The sequence below is a fragment of the Acyrthosiphon pisum genome, chromosome A3 (assembly GCF_005508785.2).
Source record: "Acyrthosiphon pisum isolate AL4f chromosome A3, pea_aphid_22Mar2018_4r6ur, whole genome shotgun sequence".
NCBI lineage: Eukaryota > Metazoa > Arthropoda > Insecta > Hemiptera > Aphididae > Acyrthosiphon > Acyrthosiphon pisum.
In genome coordinates this window covers 28,193,073-28,201,194 of record NC_042496.1, presented here as the reverse complement: position 1 = coordinate 28,201,194, position 8,122 = coordinate 28,193,073, and the positions used below count along the sequence as shown (strand labels likewise).

The 8,122-nt window shown below is 29.4% G+C and overlaps 1 protein-coding gene across 2 annotated transcripts in view; it reads left to right on the top strand.

Moving 5' to 3' along the window:
- Window positions 1-2,331: 2,331 nt before the first annotated feature.
- LOC100165370 (protocadherin Fat 4) overlaps window positions 2,332-8,122 on the top strand; it is a 49,299-nt gene continuing 43,508 nt past the window's right edge. The window contains exon 1 of one of the 2 annotated variants that reach the window (XM_029491157.1): window positions 2,332-2,698. The gene's annotated coding sequence lies outside the window, so the exon portion shown is untranslated. The remainder of the gene's footprint in view (window positions 2,699-8,122) is intronic. The other variant, XM_001942815.5, reaches the window with a different exon arrangement.

The window sequence follows — 8,122 nt, the reverse complement described above, 5'->3', positions numbered from 1 at the left end:
TATAGGGGTTTGGACTGTTTAGTTTTATAGCATACTGGGCTGTTTACCTCCCAGTCCACCCCTGCATGTGTCTACGGTTACCTATATTTTACAACATAAAACAAAATCGAATTTTTTGAAAACAAGTTCTGCGTAAAACTTCAGCGATTCTTAATTTTTTATTTGTTTTTCCTGACGCTTTTGAAAAGTACTGAGTATTTTTTTCCTTTTCAACCCTTATTATTTAACAACTATAGGTTCACTGTCGCTCTAGAAAAGGTGCTGAATTAGAAGATAAAAGCATTTGTACAGCCCCAAAAGGTAATGACAGAAAAAAACACACACATAATTGTAAAATCAATACATTCTCTCTACACTCAGAATCTAAAAATATATATGCAAAATAGCCTTTCTATAATAACCTAAAAAACTTGTTGATCAATTAAAATCCGTTTTAAAAATTGAAATCAGTTTTGTTTGGCTTTTTGGTCCAACAGCCAATTTTTTTTTCATCGACTGAAACTCCCTTAAATTATTAAGGATTAACTACGGGGAAAAAATTAGTATAATAAATTACATTAGTTAAATTCCATCCCGTTTTTATATAATATTTAAATAAAGTGATTTTTAATTATTGTTGACGATATGTACTTCTAATGAACAACAAAAACTGTTCGCCTAAAATCATAATTATAATAACATCAACAACAACAAATAACAGGACGTAGGATTTATTATTTTAATGGGACAGGTGCACGATGGGGTCGGGTTCCTGGAGGGTGTTACACTTCTACTATTTATGCAACCCGACGGAGTGACTAATATTGTAATAGTCGTCGCGCGTCGGTGGTTATACATGATGGTCACATATATAGGTAGGTAGCTCGGGTGCTCGCTCTCTCCCTTTTATTGTTTATTTTGTTTTTTTCGTATAGGTCATAGACAGAAGTTTCGGTTACCTTAAGCCCGTCAATACAAAAATTATTTTTTATTTCCGTGGATTAGACCATTTATTTTTAAACGGAATTAAAATTATCGTTAAAATCTCCCGTTCAAATAATATTATTTTAGTATTCTCTGTAATAAATTAGTACATCTAGTACGTCTATCATATATTTTGATTAATTCTACCAGAATCAGTGACCCACGTATAATATGTTAGATTTATATTTTATGATAACTTATTATAATACTATAATTATATTACTATATCAGAAAGGCTCACACAGAGTACAGGGAGATTCACCAAGTATTAAGCATGCGACTCCACTCCCTCCCATTATCCTTTAATACATAGACATGTATTAAAATTATGTGTTTTGGAATTTTTAAGTGTTATAACCTACTTAAAGCGTTAACACCATAGTTGTTGTGTTACTTGAATTTTAAGAAGATTTAAGGAGTGTCCTGTAGCAAACAAAACTCATTTTTTCTAATGTTAACACTCAGCTTTTTACTGTAATAATTATTTTGATAAAGTTGATAATGCATTTAATTAAAATTAGAATGAGCGATTTAACTGTATGTAGGTACCTACTAAAATTATAATAACAATTCTTAATAATATTATGTTTTTACATAAAATATAAAATATAATATAGCCTGCGGTGTCATATTTAGTCTGTTATCTACCTACCTACTACCTACTCAGATGGTTTTTATAAAAATACAATTCTAATATTTCATATTAATTACAATAATTTTCAAATCATCATACTATCTTTCAGACCTTTCAGACTGCTTCTTTAGTACGCTAGGTTTATTGTTTAATAACTAAAATACTATTGGTAGTCGTTCGAATTTCGATTTAAATATTATATATTTTCAAAATATTTCTAATTGGCAATTTACAGAAAAAAAAAAGTTTATTTCGAAACGGAAAAATCCTTAAATTATAAAAAAAAGTATTTAAAAATATATGGTGATAAATGTTCTAAAAAACTCTAAAAATCCGAATTTTAATTATTGTGTTGCTTAAACGATAATAATATAATAATATGTGAGGTGAGCATGCTTGATGAATCGTTCTGTTCACCCCCTATCTATATTGATCCTATATAATATTATAATACCATTAATACCTATTTCATAAAGTGATTTGTACTAAAAATCGTGGGGATAAAATACCTATATTAGTTATTTATACCTATATTATTATAAATATATATGTATACAATGGGGAATCGTGTTATTACTTATTATATTTTTTTTATTTATTTAAATGATAATCGTTTTTAAAATAATAATACAAAATATATAACAATTCGGAAACTTAGTGCGGGTGACTAACGATTTAGTTGTGGAAATTCTCCATTCGAACACGACAGTAGTTCTTCGGCTCAGTGCCCCTCCGACAGGTGTATGAAACCAGCACAAGAGGAGGAACAGACAGTCACGCACAATGCATTTCGCTCTCCATACGGGCCTAGTAACCAACGTGCAGTTGTGTAGTTCAGCGGTATAGTGCACTCATTGGTTTACTATTCGTGTTGTTACGATACCGTGTTTCCTACGAGGTGCATATTCGTGCGTTTTATGATAAAATTAAGTTTTTCATTAATTTTTTTTTAAATTATTACTATTATTAAATAATTTTAAGCGACGATAGATAAATACGATTTTTTCAAAAACGGTTTCGTTCGATATACGCGTATATGATGTGAATTATTGTGTCTGATGTGTGGAATACGCGAACAACAAACCATACGGTTTTAACCTTGTGAGTACCATTTAATTCAATAATACGTTTAAGTACCTACACAGTTCAGTTTGTATTAATGGTAAATTTTATTCCATCGCAAATAACATTAAAATTACCTAAAGCCAGCACTCAACTGTAGGTAGGTACTGTACTGAAGATTTGAGCAAAAATAATCGCACAATTATTGAGATACTATTATTGATGCAGGTATAATAGTTAAGTATCAGTAGTTAGTAATTATTAATTATAATTAATACAATTACTAAGCAATAATTTTTATATTAAAATATAAAATTACCCATTCTAAATAGCAATCATTTAGACCAAATATTAATACATAACATTATACAAACAAATATTTCTGTCGTTCTGTTACTCACCTTCCTAAAAAATTACATTTTTATTCTCCAAATCGACTAAAAACCAAATCTTCAGTGACCGCACCTAACCTACCTATGCATGGCCCGAAACCATGTTTGTTAATTTGTATTTCTATGAAATTATCAAAAGCTCCCTACAATTTGCTAGTACGGATCACATCATCACTGCAGCAGCAGATAGGTATATTGAGTATTGAGAAAATAAATAATATCCCATTACGCATAGTTTTATTAATTATGCCAAACTGCGCCCATTTTTATCAAATTAACAGTCACGATTTGAACTATTGTACTTAAACGAGTTAAATGTATAAATTTATTTAAATTGAACAATTTTGTATGGAATTACTCTATGGTTATTTGTGATACATTACAGAGCGGCGCGGCGTTTTCATTAAAAAGCAAAATATATTAATGCAATGTGCTTTATCGGGCGTAACCTCTCCGAAAATTACAGTGTTTAGAACTATAAAATATTCGTGAAAACAGTTTAAACTTGTTTTTGTTACTAAATAGATACTGTTCTATAACTAATATATCATGGTTATTAAGTTAAAGAAAGTTCAATAAACCAATGATAATGAAGGTGGGTTGAACTGTTCAAAGTTCTAAAAATCGAACAGCATTTTAGGCGCTCGATTCTTGTTTGAAAGTCAAACCAAGCTTTAAAAATACCAAACCGAACCGAACTCCAACAAAAAGTTTAAACTTCTAAATATAGTTCAAACTCCCAAAAAATGCCAACACGTCAAACGGTTCGAACCAAAAACATTCTCGGTGCTTATTGTTAAATATTAAATTGGTAATTAATTTGTATTTTGTTTATTGTCTATAATAATATAGTCTATACTATATACCTATATATAGCCATATAGGGTACCTATCGATTATTTATAGACTTAAATAATTATTTTGGCTCTTTACTATTTATATAAACAAAGTTCGTAACTCTCTGAAACATATCAAAAGTTAATATTATTAATTATTGTTATTCAATATTCATAAATTGTTATCATTTATAAAATTGGTCCTTAGTCCAGATAGTTCTAATTCTTACTCGATAGTCATTACCTAGTTATTTTGGTATGACATAAGACTATAAAGTTTGACTTGACATTTAATTCAAAAGTTTTGTTTGGGTTCAGTTCAATGATGAAATAAAATAAATATATGGTACAGGTGTGGTTTGATGTTGAACGAAATGTTCAGTTTATGTACGATTAAAAAGTTTTGTTTAAGTTCGACATAACACTGAATTGTTCGGTTTGACATACGATTAAAAAATTCGGTTCCAGTTCGGTTCGAGACCATATTTTGGAGTTCGACCCACCTCTAAATAATAACCGTCCGAAGTTCTATACATGTTTTATAAAAGTTTGTGGCAGTTATATCGTTTTTAACAAAATTTTAAAGTACTAAGAAATTCAACATTTATACGTTTTCTATGCGCAATAGAAATTGTCAAGAATGTTTTTTATTGTTGAATTAAATTTGTGTCATGTGAATCATATCGTGAATTTCATATCTTTAGTGAATACCATATATTGTTTGGTTATTTTTCAGTTAAAATTTTCAATTTAAGTCTTAAAGATTTGAAATTTTAATAAAACCTTCAAGTTCAACATCCACCATATTTTAAATATAACATATTTTATACATATGTACCTACTGTACAATACCTTATTCAAACGTTTAAAAAAAACCTTAACTCACAATATTTATTTAGTGTTGTAAAACGATTTAAATACATCATGATAATAGTCAAAATTAACTCCGATCAAAATTGTTTTTCTAATGCGATTATTTCTTTCATATTATCAATTATGAACAACGCTAATACAATACTCAATAAATCAGCTATATCTAAGTGCTGAAGTGAGTGAAGCGAGACGAGTTACCATCATCGTATTCAGTCTCACTGTCGCAGAAGATACCTATATCCTGTGTCTGTTAACATACCCTTTTCTGGGGCCCGTCCTCTCACTTGACGAACGAATAACGACTTGGTTGATTGTTTTCCTTAATTACAAACTCCGTAAGGTACCTCGTACTTTTAACTTAAGTCAAGATATTACATTTTTAATCGTGTTCGTATTGTTGCTGAAATTTAAATTCTGATAAATAAAAATTGTCATTGTAGATCATACTTTATAATCCATGGTCGTCTTTGTTAGATCTTGACTCACGAATTATTATTATTATTACCATTCATATACTACGTATTTTCAAAAATATCCAGGACACGATTTACAAATGTTTACACTTAACCTGTTGATTATTAAATATTAGTAATGCTCATTAAACTATTTTTTTCAATTGTATATATCTAATAGTGTCTATACATAGTGGAATAAACACAATACAAAAGGCGAAACTGGTGAAAGGGAATATTTTTCACCTATATAATATAGTGCAGGTATTATTATTAAATTACAGACTCTTGATTACTATTGTCGATGGGCGGACCCATTGTAAGCGTATCATTTTTGCCACACGGCGTAGGCACACAAGCTCACGTCACACACAGTGATAACTTGATTTCTACTCGAGTGTTATGTACCTACCACGCATATAATGATAATAAAAATATTATTATTTAGGTTAATATACACTCACTACACTGCTGAAATGTGATACGGCATATACGGTATACCTCTGAGTTTTGAATATAATATATTACGTATACGAGATCGGCTACAAAAGTATCTTGATATGAACGGCGATTATGTCGAAAAATAGTGTATAAATAGTATAATATGATCATGTGAAAAAATTTTTAATAAATCACTTTTTCGACTTTTTTATAATTAAGGTCTCCTTACTTTTGGGACAAGCCTTTTCGTACATAGTGATTCATTAATCATGCTCACGGCTCACCCTCTCCTATTTTTCACATATTTAAATAATGATTTTTTAAGATACTTGAAGAGCATAATATTCAAGAACTTGGATTTATAGTAGAGTGTCCCGCGGCGATACAAACATATTATTGTTTTCAAATGAAAACCACTCTTCTTTTACTGTAATTTGTCGATCAAAAGATTTTTTTAACAATATTATGTAACTAAGTCAAATTTAAAACTAGTAGTGCCTGAGTTTACTGAACTTAATGATTTATCACTCGTGTAATAAGGGTGAAAAACAGTTGTAGTCATTAATACTAGGGGATACTAGACTACTATAAAAAGGGGACTATAAAAAGTAAAAAAGGGTTGTTCTCGTTTAAAAAGATAAGTTTGTATTGCCATAAGATTCTCCATAAATGGTGTAAAAATCTAGTATTTTAAATAATAAAAGTATTTAAAAATTTGGTCGTTAAATGTAATTAAAAATACAAAAATCAGATTTTGAATTAACATACATTATTAAAGGATAAAAGAGACTTTCTTGGTGAATCGTATAGGACATAGGTACATTATATATTACATAATATTACATTTTGATTTTACTAAATTTGTCACACGGGCATCAATGATGTATTGCACTTACGAATATTCGATAGAGTCGTGTTTGATTAAATTAATAATACGCTAAGTGATTATAAATATTTTGAAGTGTGAGTATAATCATAAAATATATAATTAACAAAATAAACATAACTATTTATAGTTTGTACAGACATCGGGAGATCGATTTGAATCTCAAGTGGTTTATAACTGTAGATTTGTATGATGATGGTCCATCATAATAATATAATATATCATTTTACGTTTACAACTAAATAATAGATAACTCGAGTTGGGTGGGCCTACGCTTTGAGGCAAGCGTTTAAAATTACAAAAGCATAATACTATTATATTGTATTAATTATATCATTGAATTCGAAAGACGTTTCTACAGATTTTGCTCGGTTTAACCAAGAAATGTCCGTGACTATATTATAAGGTAGTGCTGCTGTTGTCTTACGTGTGTAATTCAAAAACTGACATAGAATTTGATAAATTACCGTTTCAAAAGTAAAAATAGTATATAATCTGTGTTCAATTTCTAATGTGCACGTAGACCCGCGGGCGTCACTATAGAAAAGTTATTTTTGGGTAATACATTTTTTTTTTAAATAAACCTCAAGTAAATTCATTGTCTATGTACTTAGTATTTTACAGCGAAATAACTAGAATTTAAAATCATTGAGTCTTACATCAGGAAATTGTTATAAAATGTTGATCAAATCAATTTCTGTTTTATCAAAGGTCAGGAACTTTTAAACGAACCTCTGAGGCTTTGGCTTTAAATTGAGATATTTCGATTTTTTCGCGAAAAAACATTTACATGACATAGTTTTGTTTACCATTATGAAACATGGACCTCGTGTAAATCTCGTGATCAGTTGTCGTTGTATTAAAATCTGTTTTATTCAACTTGTTATTTTTTTTTAAATAAAAATATTATTTTTAATTTTAGGGTAGAAAATCGATAATATTGGTACCACAAAAATATTATCAGGGTAGAAACCTCCCTTTACCCATCTAGGTCGCGCATGCGTATATTCGTATAGATCTATACTGCCTGAACCTCTTTGTAGGCATTTTAGATGTCCCTAAAAACCGTGATTCACCGAAAAAATAGCCTACATTTTAATAGTAAAAATAGCCTACATTCATACTCACACTGTATTAAAATATTTGTATAATATTTATTGCTTGTATTTGATAACATTTTTTGTTTGAAGATCAGGGAACAATAATAATATATTACATTTTTTAATTTCTTAGTTGGTATGAAAAGAGAATAATTTCCTATTTTCACAAGTTTCGGGTATGACCCATTCTCTGGAGACTGAAGTAGGAGTTAGCTGGATGTTTGTCTGTCATAGATAATATTATGATAACTGTTCATATTACCATCCCGTATAATATGCATTTGAATTTTCAGTGATAGTTTTAAGGGGATTGGTGGCGGTGATTTCCTGTCTTTGTCTAACACACGCGCAACATAAGAATTTAGACGTATTTTTTGTCCAACGTACCGATTGATATAGTGAAGCGATAAAAATTCTGTAAACAGATTTGAATTTGTCGTCTAGTCTACTTGAGATCAGTCAGTCCACATATTTTATATTATT